The sequence below is a fragment of the Haliotis cracherodii genome, unplaced genomic scaffold (genome assembly GCF_022045235.1).
Source record: "Haliotis cracherodii isolate W230 unplaced genomic scaffold, xgHalCrac1.p SCAF_3, whole genome shotgun sequence".
Taxonomy (NCBI): domain Eukaryota; kingdom Metazoa; phylum Mollusca; class Gastropoda; order Lepetellida; family Haliotidae; genus Haliotis; species Haliotis cracherodii.
Genome location: NW_027266286.1, coordinates 4,519,377 through 4,536,603, shown reverse-complemented (window position 1 = coordinate 4,536,603; position 17,227 = coordinate 4,519,377). Strand labels below are relative to the sequence as shown.

At 39.8% G+C, this 17,227-nt stretch overlaps 1 pseudogene; it reads left to right on the top strand.

Annotated features, from left to right (window-relative positions):
* On the top strand, window positions 1-11,662 carry LOC139475178 (uncharacterized; annotated as a pseudogene).
* The last annotated feature ends 5,565 nt before the right edge of the window (window positions 11,663-17,227 follow it).

The following is a 17,227-nucleotide window of genomic DNA, read 5'->3' as shown; positions in this document are numbered from 1 at the left end:
TTTGACAGCAGGACACACGATGGCCGGCAGCGTAAGTATACCTCACTCCATCTGTCCTAATTTCAGCAGTGCTACAGATTAAAGGAGCAATTATTGGATTTTCATAGGTTGGGGGAGGGGGGACGAGAGGATTCTAATTTGAGATCAGGATTTTTTGTTTGGGATTTCTTTTTTAAACATAAACAGGTGCTCAATTATGTTTGTTTTTTCAAATAAATAAATAGAACTACCGGTAAGTCTTTTTTTGGTTAAGAAGTTCAATTACTTTTTTAACATATACAGATGCTCAATTTTTTCAAATAAATGAAAATAACTAACTCTATTGATTCTTTAGACATTTTAATATAGTCTACTGTAGGGGATGGTCAGGTCACAGGTCAGCAAAACCTAGCTCGTGTTTCATAGTTGGTAGCTTGAAAGTGTAAATAAAAGGAGTTGTGAACTAAAATTTGACTTCTCGATACTTCAATACACACCGTCTGCAAAAAAAAGTCACAATTTGAGGCATGTATGAATAAACACGTTCATAGGGGCTAGTTCATGCTCATGTCCATAGGCCTTGTTCATGGTCATGGTCATAGGGGCTGGTTCATATGCATAGGGGCTGGTTCATGTTCATAGGGGCTGGTCCATGTTCATAGGGGCTGGTCCATGTTCATAGGGGTTGGTTCATGTTCATAGGGGCTGGTTTAAGGGGCCGTCACACCATGATGTTCTGGTCAACGTTCTCTGAACATTTCAATCGTTCAATTTTTGAGCGTTCTAGAATGAGGAGGACACATCTGGCGTGTGATTAATGTGTGCCTAACGCATGACTAGTGTGTGTCTAACGCACGAGAAGCGTGTAACAGCGACCAAGTAAGATACCCCTGAAAACCATTAGCGTGTGCTAACGTGCCACTGGCGCGCGACGAACGATTTGTCAACATTAGACAAGCATGTTGAGCATGTGACTAACGTGTGAATAACGACAGAATAGCGTCTTGCTGGCTTGTTATTTTTAGTCACACGTTGCATGCGCTAGGGGACGTTTCCTCAAACGTCATAGAACGCTGACAAGAACGTCATGGTGTGACGGCCCCATTATGTTCATGATCATAGGGTCTGGTTCAATAGGCATAGGGACTGGTTCATGGTCACAGGGGCTGGTTCATATGCATAGGGGCTGGTTCATGGTCACAGGGGCTGGTTCATATGCATAGGGGCTGGTTCATGGTCATACTGGCTGGTCCATGTTCATAGGGGCTGGTCCATGTTCATAGGGGCTGGTTCATAGGAGCTGGTTCATGTTCACAGGGGCTGGTTCATATGCATAGGGGCTAGTTCATGTTCACAGGGGCTGGTTCATGTTCACAGGAGCTTGTTCATGTTCATAGGGGCTGGTTCATTTTCATAGGGGCTGGTTCATGTTCACAGGGGCTGGTTCATATGCACAGGGGCTGGTTCATATTCATAGCAAACGCTTTAGTCACTTGGCTACGTACAAGCAGCCACACACACACATGTAGCTATTAAAGTGCAATAATCCTAACATGACGTTAATCCCATTTCACTTCACCTCACGTTCTATTCAGGGCGACTGGTTCATGTTCATGCTAAAGTTCTAGGTGGTGAGGTGAGGTGAAATGGGGTTTAACGTCGTGTCCAAGTTTATTGCACTTATACAGCGACGTGTATGTACATGTCTGTGTTAGTGTGGCTGCTTGTACTAGTCCGGACTGATGCCGATTTATAGTGCTAGCTCACTGAGATACCATGCTGCAGTTTAACATGAATACCCCACTCAGACACAGTATACTGACTCTGAGCCGACCAGTCCTTGTTTTAGACCCTTAATGCCGAGTGCCAGACAGGGTAACAACAGGTACCATCTTTTAACGCCTTTGGTATGACGCGGCCGGGGATCGAACCCCAGACTTTCTGCTCTCCGGGCGGACGCTCCACCACTAGACCACGGAGGTGGTCCTAAAGTTCTAGAATATGTTTGTCATGACCAGATCTTCAAAGAACACTGTGAAATATTATGACTTATTATTCAACATATTTTGGTTGGCCCTGTTTTTTGTAGGTTTATGTAATATTTTGCCTCACGTTTTACATATAGAATACTTAATGAGCTCCCATGTAATACCAATTTTATGAAACGAGTGAATAGTTCTGGTATTTGACGAGTAAGTCCAATTGAGTTTAACAGAATAATACTTAAAAAACGTCGAATGTTGACACATATTAATTTAATACCATACAACGGCCCACCTTTAGAATTCAGACGTCTGTTCCATAAAAGTTATCGTAAAGCTAAGGTTATCGTAACTCACATTTAGATACACGTATAAACCGATCTGGTCATGCATACACTGAAGTTGACTGAAGTTTTAACTTTATGCAAACATATAAAGTCAGAAGGAATGTGTGCATGGTCAGAAAGAAATGTGAACATTTGTCACTTATAGTGCAACCATAGAGTTCTAGATAACTTTTGCCATTGAACAATATAATCATGTGACTAACCACGGGTCCGGTTAGTCCTGTGGGTACCCGCGTCCTACTCAGTACTCACCCGATTATGATTATCTCATTGAAGTGAGAGATAGACAATGATTTTGACGGAATCAGTCGTACAGCGCGTAATTGTTCCCCTTCTTGAGGTTGCATGATAAGAAAACACATTCAGATTTCACTTCTCCGATCTGGTAAGCGATGCTCTGATTGGTCAGATGAAAGGTCGTTCTGACATGACCCGTAATGGGATATGCTCAGATCTTTATTTTGGGGTAGAGAGAACTCAGATCTGATTTTATTGAGATTGATAAAAATAAAGCAGTGGCAGAACATTTATTCTATCGGTAAAAATACAACAACCCCAGCCCCCTCCCCCCCAGAAAAATGATAAATGGTCAATGCCTTGGGAATATTGGATAAAGTGAAACTATGCTGTATGAAGCCTGATTGCAATCCCTGATCAATATTTTTACCAATATACTTTATAGTTTCTAACAAAAGCAAAGTTACACAGATAGGACATGTGTATTTTATGACACAGATCAGCAGCAATGGGTGTTTCCAGCAGAACAAATACGGTCAAGGTAAAAAAATAACTAGACATTTTGTGAGGGCTTCAGACACTTTCTAACATTATAGCTTTAAACAAATGCTTAATTATTAATTTATTACCAATCTTGACAAAGGTAACCATTTCTTTTCAAATATAATAATATTTTTGTTTTCCTTGGGAAAAATGTTTCAAGACTATGAGTCTTTGATGTGTCTAAAAACAGGATATTTGCAGGATTTCGACCTGTTGACCAACATAATTCACACAAAGTTCCAGTGCGGTATCCATTGATGCGTAATTTGCTGTACTGTTGTTGTTTTAACGGATCAAAAATTCTCATTTTGTAATATTGATGGAAAACGTCTTTGTAAATTATTTAGTGTGACGAAAGGCACACAAAGTCTTTGAAGTCTGAATAACATCATCACAGCTGACCACACTCGTTCCATAATAGTTTTGCAAAAATAGTTACAACGCAAGAAACTTAGATCTACTTCAAATTAAATTTACAGAGGCAATACTACTCATAACCAAGCACAACACAATAAAGGACAGCCAGAACTACTACTGCTACTACTACTACTACTACTACTACTACTACTACTACTACGACTACTACTACATTATGAATCTTTTGAATGGTAATAGCATGTGTAAAGTTGTAAACCTGCAACATTTCAAAGAGTGAAAACACACTAGCGTGAGACATGAATTGTCGATTGAAATACAAGTTCTATCTGACAAAGGATGTCCTTTCAGATGCATTATTTATAGCAGAGTTAACACATTGATATTTTCTACTTTATTCTGTATTTTATGTTAATTTATTCTGTATTTTATTTCAGAGATTGTCTTTATAATATGCTTTGTGCATACTTTTAGTCCAAAAGGAGGGGCTTATTTTATATCACATAATGCAGTTGTTTTGAGGTACAATCAAGCATGCTCTTTCTGCTAAGATTTCAAATAGCATCCTACGAGTCTCGCTCAACTATTGTTCAGACCTCGGTAAAGCTTTCAAATGTTTAATGGTGGACACAGTGAGGACATTTTCAAAAGTGACAAGTTGGTGATAAAAATTTGTCCGATGCAATTTCCTATTTTTCCTATATCTACTCATGTTTTTTTCAGGCGAGTGTGTATTTGTATATGGATATAGAGGATTAACCACTGTGTTCGGTTGTTACCGAAAAATCTACAAACGAGTGATTAATCTGTCACGATTAGAATGAGGCTTTGCCGAGTTCTAATTGTGGCAGATTAGTCACGAGTGCATTATTAAAGAAGTGGGGTTTTTTTCAGTAAACATGGTAAATAATAAATCTTTGGTTTAAAGAATATACTTGAGACAAACATAATTCTACATGTCTTTAATACTCTGTATAGTCTGTTAATTCTGAAAGTAATTAACTGTGATATTGAGATTCTACCGAAAAATAATAATATGAAATTAATTTTAAGATTATTTCATCCTATCTAAAATACAAAATATATTTTAAGATGCATAAATGTAAATCATTGTTGAAACAAGAAGAATAATGTTTTAGAAAAAAATACATTATTAGGTTGATTGGTGCCCACCATGTTTATCTTCATCATTTTGTCTGCTCCCTATAAGAAATCAAAATAGTAAAGAAAAAATATAAATATATATATTACTTTTTTGAGTTTACATAGATTTAGGCATGACATTCAAGTTTAAACGTGGTAATGTTGTTTTTTATAATGTGTTTCTTAATTGTCCTGAGATAGTATGTTTAAATAATTGAAGACGTCATGTTTAAAAAAAACCAAATAATTATGGACCAAAATAAATTAATTATATTGATCTGGATAAACTCCACCTGCTGAAAGGGGAAACAACTGCTGTGGTTGCAAAACATCTTGGTTGTGAGATGTACGGTCCGTCCGGCCAAGATTGATCGTTTCCTGCATTAACATTGAGTATTGCTTTAGATCCAAATTATTTGAGTGTTTATTTGCTAAAAATATGAAATTTAAGTCTCGATTATTTTAATATAACTATGAAATATGTTTTTGATCAACACTTTGTTATAACGTGATGCCCATTTCTGGTGTTCCCCGCTGTGATATTGCTGGAATATTGCTAAAAGCGGCGTAAAACCATACTCACTCACTTATAATGTGATATCTATTGTGTGGTTGATAGTTGGGTTTTTTAAAAATACCAAAAACAATATGGTTTGTTTCACTATTTCATCAGTATTTTTACATGAATTAATTAACTGTTTCATTAGCTTTGTTATTAGCCGTGAAAACGCCCCGTAAAGAATGTACCGGAGTTGCTCACCTGGTCCCGTAATATCGATGCGGTATCTCGCTTCAGTTACCGTATTCTCATTCTGCAACTGAATCTGGTACGTTGGGAAGCCGAAATTCTCGGATATATCTCCACATATCACACCCCTTCTTCCCCCACAAATTTTCTCTCGGTCACCAACTTTCGGAGATGGATACATTGTCACTATGGTATTGTTTTGCCAGCTGGGGATTTCCTGTACTAGACGACTCGGGGATCCCCGATCCGAAAATAGTGCCATCAATTATTTTTAGCCAGCCAATCAGATTAGGTGAATAAAAATAAACCACTGCGAATAAACCACTGCTGGCGATTGAAGATCAAGCCCTGTTATAGGAGAAATTGTAATAAACAATTCTGAAAATAAACTGTGATGTACATGGAAGTTTACACTCATGAAGGCTATGTAATAAAACATCTAATTTGGTGAACTCTGAATTGTTTACTCTTAGCTTTGCTGACGGCTCCCTCATAATCTGGACTAAGCAAGACACCTCCATAACTGATTTGACAAAAGTTTGATCGTCCTAGTAGGGGATCCTGCGAATAATTTGTTTGTTTGTTGTTTAACGCCGCACTCACCAATATTCCAGCTATATGACGGCGGTCTGTAAATAATCGAGTCTGGACCAGACAATCCAGTGATTGACATCATGAGCATCGATCCACACAATTGGCATACGATGACATGCATCAAATAAGTCAGCGAGTCTGACCATCCGATCCCGTTAGTCGCCTCTTACGACAAGCATAGTTGCATTTTACGGCAAGCATGGGTTGCTGGAGACCTATTCTGCCCCGGATCTTGACGGGTTTCTTGCGAATGAACCCTAATGATAATATCTAATGACAATGAGGTACCCTTCATACTAAACAGTTTAGATATGTATACCTGCCTCTTTGTTATGAGTAAACTGTATGTAATGCACATTTATTGAAACCCAAATAGAATTGTACTGAGCACACAATGCCATATAGAAAGTGGTCAAATGTAACGAATGTTATATCTGTGATAACTTTCTCAGTAAAGTACAGATTCTCGTACTTTTTGGAGCCCACACTCACAGAGTGAGGCACCTAATCGCCAGTAAACAAAATCAGCAATCTGACCCACTCAGCCACCATGGGTTCCACAATCTGACAACTGGTAGTCGAGATCCCGTACTTTGTATACCCCAAGACATGTGTAAATTGCACGTCTCCCAAGTCAAAAGCTATGAATATCCAATGGCATTTGGAAAGTGGTCAAATGTAATAGCATCAGCCCACTGAGTGAGTGAGTATGGTTTTACGCCGCTTTTAGCAATATTCCAGCAATATCACGGCAGGGGACACCAGAAATGGGCTTCACATATAGCACCCATGTCGGGAACAAACCCGGGTCTTTGGAGTGACGAGCGAACGCTTTAACCACTAGGCTACCCGACCGCCCCCACTGAGATTCCATGCTGCAGTTTAACATGGATACCCCACATTGTATACTGACTCCGAGCCAACAAGTCCTTGTTTATCCCCTTAATGACGCCTGCCAGGGAGGAAAACACCAAGTTCCATCTTTTAACATCTGTTGCTATGATACGGCCAGGGATCAACCCCTGACCTTTCACTGTTAGGGCCGAAACTCTATCAACTTGACTACAGAGACCGGCCTCAGTTCAGAGTGAGTGAGTGTTGGGTTTAACGCCGCTTTTACCAGTATTCCAGTCATATCGCGGCGTGTCAGCTGAATGTGGGAGGAAAGCCCGAAGTGATGCAGGTCTCAGACGTTTACCATTTCGGTGAAACCCATGAGCACGGGTATGGTGCTGACAAACCTAGAAACATAATCGGGGTGAACCGGGATTCGAACCCACAATCATAGGTTTCTGGCGTGCCCAAGGGACGCAACTCTGCACAGCGAATCGCGGCGTCTTGGACGACTGGGCCACCCGTGCCCCCCCCTCAGTTCAGAGATATATGGACGATATCTTCTTTGGAACTTTTACAGAAACATATATCAACGTTCACTTATTTCATTTTAATGTTAATGTCATACAAATTTGTATATAACAAGATTATTCATTCAGTCGTTTATATTTTCAGAGCTACCACGCGTCAGTAATTTCATTTAAAACCAGTGAAACCTCCCCTGCAGTGCTGAAGCTGGACATAAAATGGGGGGACATGTCCCGTGTTCTTGTTGCCGTTACCAACCAGTTGGGCTATCTGGAACGTATTCTGTTCCTGGAGAGATGCGAGTCCCACAACTTCGTGTGGTCGGGGTTCACAAACTCCCAGCTGTACACCGTCCTGGTGTGGGGTCTGAAAGACAACACAGCTACTGGCGCCGTCACAGACCTCAAAGATAACCCAGGTACCAGCGCCATCACAGACCTCAAAGACAACCCAGCTACCGGCGCCATCACAGACCTCAAAGACAACCCAGCTACCGGCGCCATCACAGACCTCAAAGAAAACCCAGCTACCGGCACCGTCACAGACCCAATGGTGGCATCATACACTGTGGAGGCATTTGATTTCAATTCCACAATCTGGTGAACCAGAAAGTTTGTCAAAACTGTTTTATATTCAAGGTAGAAACTATTCTATATGTTATTCCCGTTTATACGATAAACTGATGATAATAACTTAACACTCCCTGAAAAGTTTAACAAAACACAAAACAACATCTTATTTTGATATTCTGGGGTAGGGGGGGTTGGCTGGATTCTTTGAAAAAAATTGTGCTTGAAAATACTTGAAAATATTAATTATGCTTTATGCCTTTGAATAAAAAAATCGCTTGCCACTATAATTAGATTGTTGCAAGGTGTATTTCTTAAAAATAAATTACAAGTACAGTATAATAAGGAAGTTGTTATCGATAAAGTTTTGTATAGTTTGTCATCCATCAACTTCTAAGAAATGCCTATCAAACAATTCATAGAATTATAATGTCATGTAAAATCAACTTGAACTCACTCCCTCTTGTGCGTCAGTTGTGGTGTTTCCGCATCCTGAGAGATGATCGAATCACATGATTTTTATGTTTCATTTGTGACAGAGAGGGTACGTGTCCTTGACCTTGCTGGAGGGTATCATTTCGGCTATTCTACTATGCAAGACTTGCTGAAATCACAGGTACACCTTCCTACACATTCTTATGCCCCACATCAACCAGAATCAGCATCTTACATGTACACGGTCTTCTGATGTCTGAATGGAGTGGATCAGTTGGCTTTAGATAGAAGAGAACTGCAGTATTATAGTGCATCTGTCTGTCTGTCTGTCTGTGTCTGTCTTTGAATCTGTCTGTTGGCATGTGTGTGTGTGTCTGTCTGTGCATCTGTCTGTGTCTGTGCATCTGCCTGTGTCTGTCTGTGCATCTGTCTGTTGGCATGTGTGTGTGTGTGTCTGTCTGTGCATCTGTCTGTGTCTGTCTGTGCATCTGTCTGTGCATCTGTCTGTTGGCATGTGTGTGTCTGTCTGTGTCTGTCTGTCTGTGTATCTGTCTGTGTCTTTGATTGTGTCTGTGCATCTGTCTGTATGACTGCCTGTCTGTGTGTGTATGTCAGTCTGTGTCTGTGTCTGTCTGCCTGTCTGTGTGTGTATGTCTGTCTGTGTCCGTGTTTGTCTGTGTCTGTGTTTGTCTGCTTGTCTGTGTCTGTGTTTGTCTGTCTGCCTGTCTGTGTCTTTGTTTGTCTGTCTGCCTGTCTGTGTCTGTGTGTATGTCAGTCTGTGTCTGTCTGCCTGTCTGTGTGTGTATGTCTGTCTGTGTGTGTATGTCAGTCTGTGTCTGTGTCTGTCTGCCTGTCTGTGTCTGTCTGCCTGTCTGTGTGTGTATGTCTGTCTGTGTCTGTGTCTGTGTTGTCTGTGTCTGTGTTCGTATGTCAGTCTGTGTCTGTGTTGTCTGTGTCTGTCTGCCTGTGTCTGTGTTGTCTGTGTACGTGTTGTCTGTGTCTATGTCTGTCTTTGTCTGTGTTTGTCTGCTTGTCTGTGTCTGTCTGTGTTTGTGTTGTCAGTGTTGTCTGTGTCTTAAACAGTAGAGTAAACTGAACTTCCACTTTACGCAGCAGGACATGTCTTTGTAGTTTGAGTGTTGAATAAACGAGTTGACTAAAGAGAATCCAGGCCTAGAAAACTGAACATGAGGAAAGCTTGAAATTGAAACAATTATATCTGACACATTTAGGAAGTTCTGGAGATGGCAGTTGTACACAAGCCACCACTGGACTACAGCCTCAAGCCTACAGGACTTTCTGACAGCGAGGCAGGTCTGTGTGTTGTGTCCTGTGAGAGAAGTCGGAAGGAGTACGTTGTGATGTCGTCTGCCCCGGTCAGCGCCGGCATCCCACTCCTGCCTGTCTGTCAGTCCAGGACCAACTACAAGGTCAGAGCTATCGGGCTAACAAATAATAAAGGTCACACATTCAGACAGCTGTCTCCAGTCTGCCAACAAAACACCCCCTGTGGAGGTTCAAACATCATCCCCATCAAGACCTGTAAGTCATGTCAGCAATTCTTTTCTTCCACACCCTGTATAATTAATCTGGATGGTATAATCCTAATGAATACTTAGGGTCCAACAAAATCGGGGAAGGCATTACAATATCACCATGAATCAAGGATATAATATCGTGTTAAAAGGTGAAAGTTATGACCAACATGACATTTATGGGAAGCAACAGGCAGAGTTCCATGAACACAGGCCTATCCTGTAGTTCTGTCCACAAAGCTGCATCTGCTTGTCCATCAGAGAGAGTGAGGTGAAATGGGGTTTAACGTTGCGTCAAAGATTATTGCACTTATATAGCGACGTGCATGCATGTGAGTGTGTGTGTGTGTGTGTGTGTGGCTACTTGTACTAGTCCGGACATATGCCGATTTATAGTGCTAGCTCACTGAGATACCATGCCGCAGTTTAACATGAATACCCCACTCAGACACAGTATACTGACTCCGAGCCGACCAGTCCTTGTTTTAGACCCTTAATGCCGAGCGCCAGACAGGGTAACAACAAGTAGCATCTTTTAATGTCTTTTGGTATGACGCGGCCGGGGATCGAACCCCGGACCTTCCGCTCTACCTCTGGACCATGGAGGCGGTCCCATCAGAAAGAGAGTGAGTGAGTATGGTATTCTGCCACTTTAAGCAATATTCCAGCCTTATCACTGTGAGGAACACCAAGAATGGACTTCACACACTGTATGGAATCCTTTAACTACAAAGCTCACACACAGCGTCGGAACCACGCCCTAACTCCCAAGAAATATCCCATCACACAGATGTATCGAAATAAACCAAGATCATACTTTGATAACATCATGTATTACAAGAATGGTGTGATGGAGAAATACCTGAAGGACAACAATGGCGACCCATATTCTGCGATCAACAACAAGATCAGTGGCCTCTTCTTCAGTGGGTCATTTGACACAAGGGAAACAAATCCTCCCCAACGGCCACCAAACTTCTCCTTCTTTGGCGAAATTCGACTTTTCATCCCAGCAGAGGAACTGTTCACATCAGACATCAGAATGTATTTTGCTGACTTCTTTTGTCACAGTAAGGTACATTATGTCACTGCAGTTCTCACAAAGACAGGATCAGATGACGATAAGTTCTGTGAAGAAAGACTGATCAAACTAGACTTGCAGACAAACCCATTTTTCACTGTCACAGAAAACATCTCACACAGCAGAAACGAGATGCCCGTTTCCCCAAATTCTGATGAGAACTCTGTGAGTAGAGACGAATCTCATCCTGCATCAGAGGAACCCTCTTCCACCGAAACACCAATGGCCAGGCCAGCCTCTCCATCACAGACCATCCAAGAGGTTGTCCAGAAGACGTTCACGATGACATCTGTGAACAAGTTCCATGTGGAGTTCCTGTACACTGAGGATGTCGACATCAAGGGCCTGACGGAAAAATGTGGGAAGGACAAAGTTTACCGAAGAGAAGTTAAGACTCGGGGCAAGGGGCATAGTTTTAAAGATGGTATTCCAAAGAATGCTTTCTGTTCAACTTGCAACCTTTGAAACCTTACTAAATCTCAGTTTTGTTTGTCTCTTGCTCAGTGTTACACGTTGCAATGTTCCGTCTAACAAAACAATAGACATGAAGACCCTCACTGATTGTAGACTTGTGAGTTCCAGTGTGACTTTGACAGAAGAACACATGCATCTGTCAGGTTTTCCTAATTAACAAGTGTCATCTACAAGGTGATACAATTAATGAATTGATTGCGGCGTTTGAATTTAAGCATGAAAGTCAGAGATCGTTGTCATTGCCATAATGTTAAAAGATAAAGATTCAAATACCATAACAGCAAACCTCCACGATTCCCTATTTACGAACTCTGTATTGTACCAGATGGGACATTGAGTGTTTAATATCACATGGTTATCCATTTTATGTTTCATCAATATTTCACATGTACCCTGAACACATTAGATATGTGGACAAGGTAGAACCAAACTGCATCTATATACAGCTAACACTTTCAGTTGTCATGCCTGCTTATAGCAGGGGAATCCCACCTCGTTCTGGTGCTACAGCGTCTATGGAGAATGTAATCTGATACCAGGCTGAAACACCACTGATCAACAAGAAAGTGGTGTCATTAGAAATATCTTATTTACTTAGAAGTTGAAATAAAAGAAGCCCTTACTTTTTCACATATGAATTCACATAGGTCCACCTCCAATTATCAGTAATTATCATGATATAATGATACGGCCTGGCTCCAGTAAACGGTCCAAAAGTAACATGTTCACACTTCCGGTTGTACAGTTTTTCCCTGTAGTTCAACTTCAATATCAGGATCTTTTTATCTCAAGGCATATAAGGCATTATTCTACATTTTGTATTGGTTGTTGGTGTATTTGGAAAAGAGTCAATCACAGAAAAAGGTGGAGCTTTAGTATAGTGTAGCAATCTGGTTGGTTAAAGAGCATCACCGTTTCTGAATCATTTCATTCAGAAACAGCTGGTTCTGGAATTCACTTTGTGTCAACAGTTTACACTTTATCGCTGATATCTGTGTTCGTGGTGAAAGACCTGTCATCCTAGGTCAAATATATCGTCTTTGTTTTGTGTAAATATAATGATATCATCTACGTATTCAAATGGTCAGTTCTTCATTAGGGGTAAACCATGTGACTGGAGGGTCACATACTTCGTGTCCAGGATCTTTCTATCGCACAAGTGCTAAAAAAAACCTGTCATTACTACAGTTTTCGGGGATAATTAAGTAAACAATTTATTAAATTGTATTGGCACACAATGTAAATGCATGAAAACAATATCTGTGATGTTGACAGTTTGTAAAAGTTGTATCGTATTGTTGTTAATACATAGTATCCTTGTGTATTTTTGAGCATAATTAACAAATGTAACTTAAACATTATGATTTTCCTGACAATCTGTCACTTACATAACAGTTTGATTCTGTCTGAGATAAAAACATTTAAAAGATACTGAAGTATATTGTTTTGTGTTATTCTTTGACGAATGTACTAACACAAATATTACTGCAGACATAGCAGGACACCATGTTTTAGTGTTACTCTCTGCCTTCCTGGGGCGGTTGAACTAGATGTCATCGAAGAGAGTGCTTATCTCTCTTATGAGCCAGTTTCAGATATCACATTTCGCATTCTCAAAGCGAGGACATTAAAACGCGGGAAAATGAAGAAAATGGGGAATACCCTGCTGAAGTGTAGACTGATAGGAAGTTTAAGACTAACTATTCATGTGACCTTTATGCAGGCAAAAGTATGTTACATGGCAACTTAAGAGTCGAGCATTGGCTTCAGACGTGTTGTCGCCCACTTGCAATTGGAAACAAGAAGTCTGATGCATAAAAGACTTGCTTTTTGTAGCAGTCGGAATAGTACAAGATTTCTTATGAATATGGAAAGGGTTTCTCACTTTTATTTATTGCTGTATTATAAAATGTAAAAATATATTTTGATGATAGGTAGAGTAACTTCCCTTTGTCTAATGCTTTGTAGAAATATTGAAATTTCCTCTGATTATGTAGGATAGATGGTAGCATTTACGTGGTTAATAGCTCCTTACCGATATGTAGTTCGCTTTGGGACAGCACGTTTCAGATCTTGCGGGTGCCCCACATGCGGGCACGTGCGTTTGTCGGTTGCATGCCGATTTAATGCTTTCAGTCATGGGTAAGAGCGCTCCGATTGGTTGGTGACAGACTGGATTAGCCAGTGGCTGCACCGTTTAGACGTGTTGACCCAGAGGTTACGTGTCCTTGTGAGTATATAAGTGATTGGCGTGAATGCTTTCATTGTCTGGCATGATTGGGAAGATCACTACAGGTGAGGGAGACCACACCAAATTACCGTGTTCGGAGGTCGAACAATTCCCCAATACCTAGCGATTTTAGGCAATAAAGATCTAAATTATGTGGCAACTTTAGAATTCATGGGTAAACTGTTATAAAGGTGGGTTGGACGGGTGGATTTAATTAGGAAAATAATGTAAGCTATGTGATGTAGCTACATTGACCGATTGTGTTGGGAGGTTTGGAAGGGTGGTTTGTTTGTCCTTGTAGACAGTGTTGAGGATGCTGTAGGGATTAAAGTGGGTTAGTGAGGGGTTTGTTCGTCTGCTTTATGCTGCTTCTAAGTTTTATTCTTAAGGTATAAGTAAGTAGGATTTTTGGCTTAATAATGTAAATTTTAGTTAGGAATAGGATTGACTGATTTGTAATTGTTGTGGAGTTTGTATTTATATTTTGTTACAGTTGGTTTTTTTTCGGTTTTTTTATTTTTCTGTAATAAACTGTTGAAACTTGATTATATTTTGTCGTGAATCACCTCAACGAACTGAGGTCATATAGGACAGACAGAGGGACCGTACACACCTTTTTTAGTATTTTCGGCATCAATATCTCCTTGATAGGTTAGGATTAATTTCCAGAGCATAACTTAAAATAAACGTTCAATTGTGTGAGTATATTGTTTATCGATACTTTGAACAGTATTGCAGTCGTATCCAAGCAAGTCAACTAAAAGTCGGAAGAAAGCACAGCCAGATGTTTGCTTGTTTGTTGGTTTGTTTGTTTGTTGTTTAACACCAAACTCAGCAAAATTCCAGCTATATGAGGGCGGTCTGTAAATAATTGAGTCTGGACTAGAAAATCCAGTGATTGATATCATGAGCATCTATCTACGCAACTGGGATATGATGCATGACTACCTGATCCAAATAGTCGCCTATTCTACCCTGGATCTTCGCGGGTCTGATGAAACCCACTCGTTCAAGGATCATCACCAAGGAGTGAGTGAGTGAGTGAGTGAGTGAGTGAGTGAGTGAGTACAGTTTAACGCCACCTTTAGCAATATTCTAGTAATATCACGGCGGGGGACACGAGAATTTACACTCCACACATTGTACCAATGTCGGGAATCAAACCCAGGTGTTCGGCGTGACAAGCGAACGCTTTAACCACTAGGCCACCTGACCGCCCCTCATCAGCAAGTCTAATCTTGTATTCAGAACGTCCACCAGGGGAAACAAGGAATGAAAACAACACCAAAAACATATTTCACAAACTTATTTCATCAACAAAATAACAGTATTGTACATACCCAGCAATCAACAAATTGGCTATCATGTACAGTCAGTCCATGGTAAAGGGCCGACTATTTGATATTCTGAGGGGGACCTGGGATGACTTGTTTTTTAAATAATTCCCAAAAATATAACATGCTGGATTATTCTGAAAGAAATGAGACATGGGTAAAAAGACATGTACACCTCTTCCTGTATGTTTTCACTGAGTGAGTGAGTGAGTATGTTTTTACGCCACTTTTAGCGATATTTCATCAATTTCATGGTGTGTGACAACAGCAGCAAAGGGCTTTGTACATTGTACCCATGTGGAGAATTGAACCCGGGTGTTCAGCGTGAAGAGCAAACGCCTTAACCACTAGGCTACCCCATCACCCCAATATGTTTTGAAGTGCATAGTGTAGCAATATTCTGTTTCAAACAAAACTCCCGACAACTCCCATCAAATACTAAAAAGTCTGCCCTAAAGACTAATGGCACAAGGGACATGGGTAGGCTAGGATGAACAATTTTAGTAAACTAAAATGACAATGGTCTATTTTACATCGGCACTGAATATCAACAGTGTAGCAGATCAAAATATCTCGGTCCATGACTTGATGCATGATACAAACATAATGTGTCAATCAAAATGCTAAATCTAGATTACCGCTTTTGATGCCCTGAAACAAAATTTAGTTGACAGAGAATGGATACATATATCGGGAATGCCATACTGTGACTCGTTAAAAGTCATATTTGTTGTACTTTGGCGATTCTATGTCAACATGTAGTTCTTGCGATTATATGCGCGGGAGCCTCAATGGTGACTGGTCAAAGTATTCCATGTGAAAATAAATAACCGGTAATAGCGATCAGCTGCATCGAAGTGCAACGTTTAGGGTTATTATTATTTTATATATATTTAGTAAAAGCTGCAACTAAAATAACAAGATATCGAAATATATTATTACTGATCAAAAAATAATTTCAGATACAATTTTTCACGATCCTTGCATCAAAATCCTTTAAAGTTATATCATTGGGTAAGTTTTAACCGAATCACCAGTAGATTCCAAGAACACAAATGATTACTGTTTCCAGCTTAGTTTACGAGGAAATACACAAGGTAATCCTAATCCCTGGGTGTACAACAATGCCCAGCAGAACAAAAAACACAATTTGAAAGGTAAATTAACATGTCTGGTGATTTTTTATCTTAAATTTCAAATTTGTACTGACCAAGTTTCTTATCACCCTTTTGTTTAAAGGAATTCACTGGAGGCTTAGACTCTATGGTGTAATTTTTTCTGCACATAATATTCGTAAAAAGACATTTCCAAAATACTGAATCCGTTAGAGGGTGGTGCGCATTATGCTTGGGTGCACACTATACGCAAGAAAATATGGCATTCTAATTGTAAACCTAACTGATCAGACATGATCATTCTAACAAAGCACCGATCTGATACCTAAATCTATTCTAATTGTAAACCTAACTGATCAGACATGATCTTTCTAACAAAGCACCGATCGGATACCTAAATCTATTCTAATTGTAAACCTAACTGATCAGACATGATCTTTCTAACAAAGCACCGATCGGATACCTAAATCTATTCTAATTGTAAACCTAACTGATCAGACATGATAATTCTAACAAAGCACCGATCGGATACCTAAATCTATTCTAATTGTAAACCTAACTGATCAGACATGATCATTCTAACAAAGAACTGATCAAATACATAAATCTAAATATTCTAATTATTTATACCAAAAGTAGTCAACCCTCCATTATAAACTCTAATAATCACAATTCACCAACAAAAGAACAGGTATTATCAACCCTTTTATCGGAATGATGTGTGAGAATCAGGTGTCTGAAGTATGACAGATTGTCTAATTTGTTACATCAGAAATCTAAAACACAATATTCTAACAAAAACACTTCATCTTCAAAAGAGAGAATAGGTTGTGAGCCATCTATACTTCATTTCCAAAATACACGTATAACTTAATTCGTATAAAAAAATCAAATGTAGGCGAAAACACATGCACCAACCCAAAACTGTCACCTGAGACAATTTTCAGTAGATTTGAGTGTTACTATATACTCTCCAACAGAAGAAACGTGACTACCATACATGTTGGTTAATATATGAAGAATTACTCATGTTCAATAGATATTAGATTGGTTCGATGCACAAATGAACATACTCAGCCTATCGTGCAGCATATCGTGATAAGAATAAAAATACTGGGGTAACACTTGACTGATTGTGTTTTGT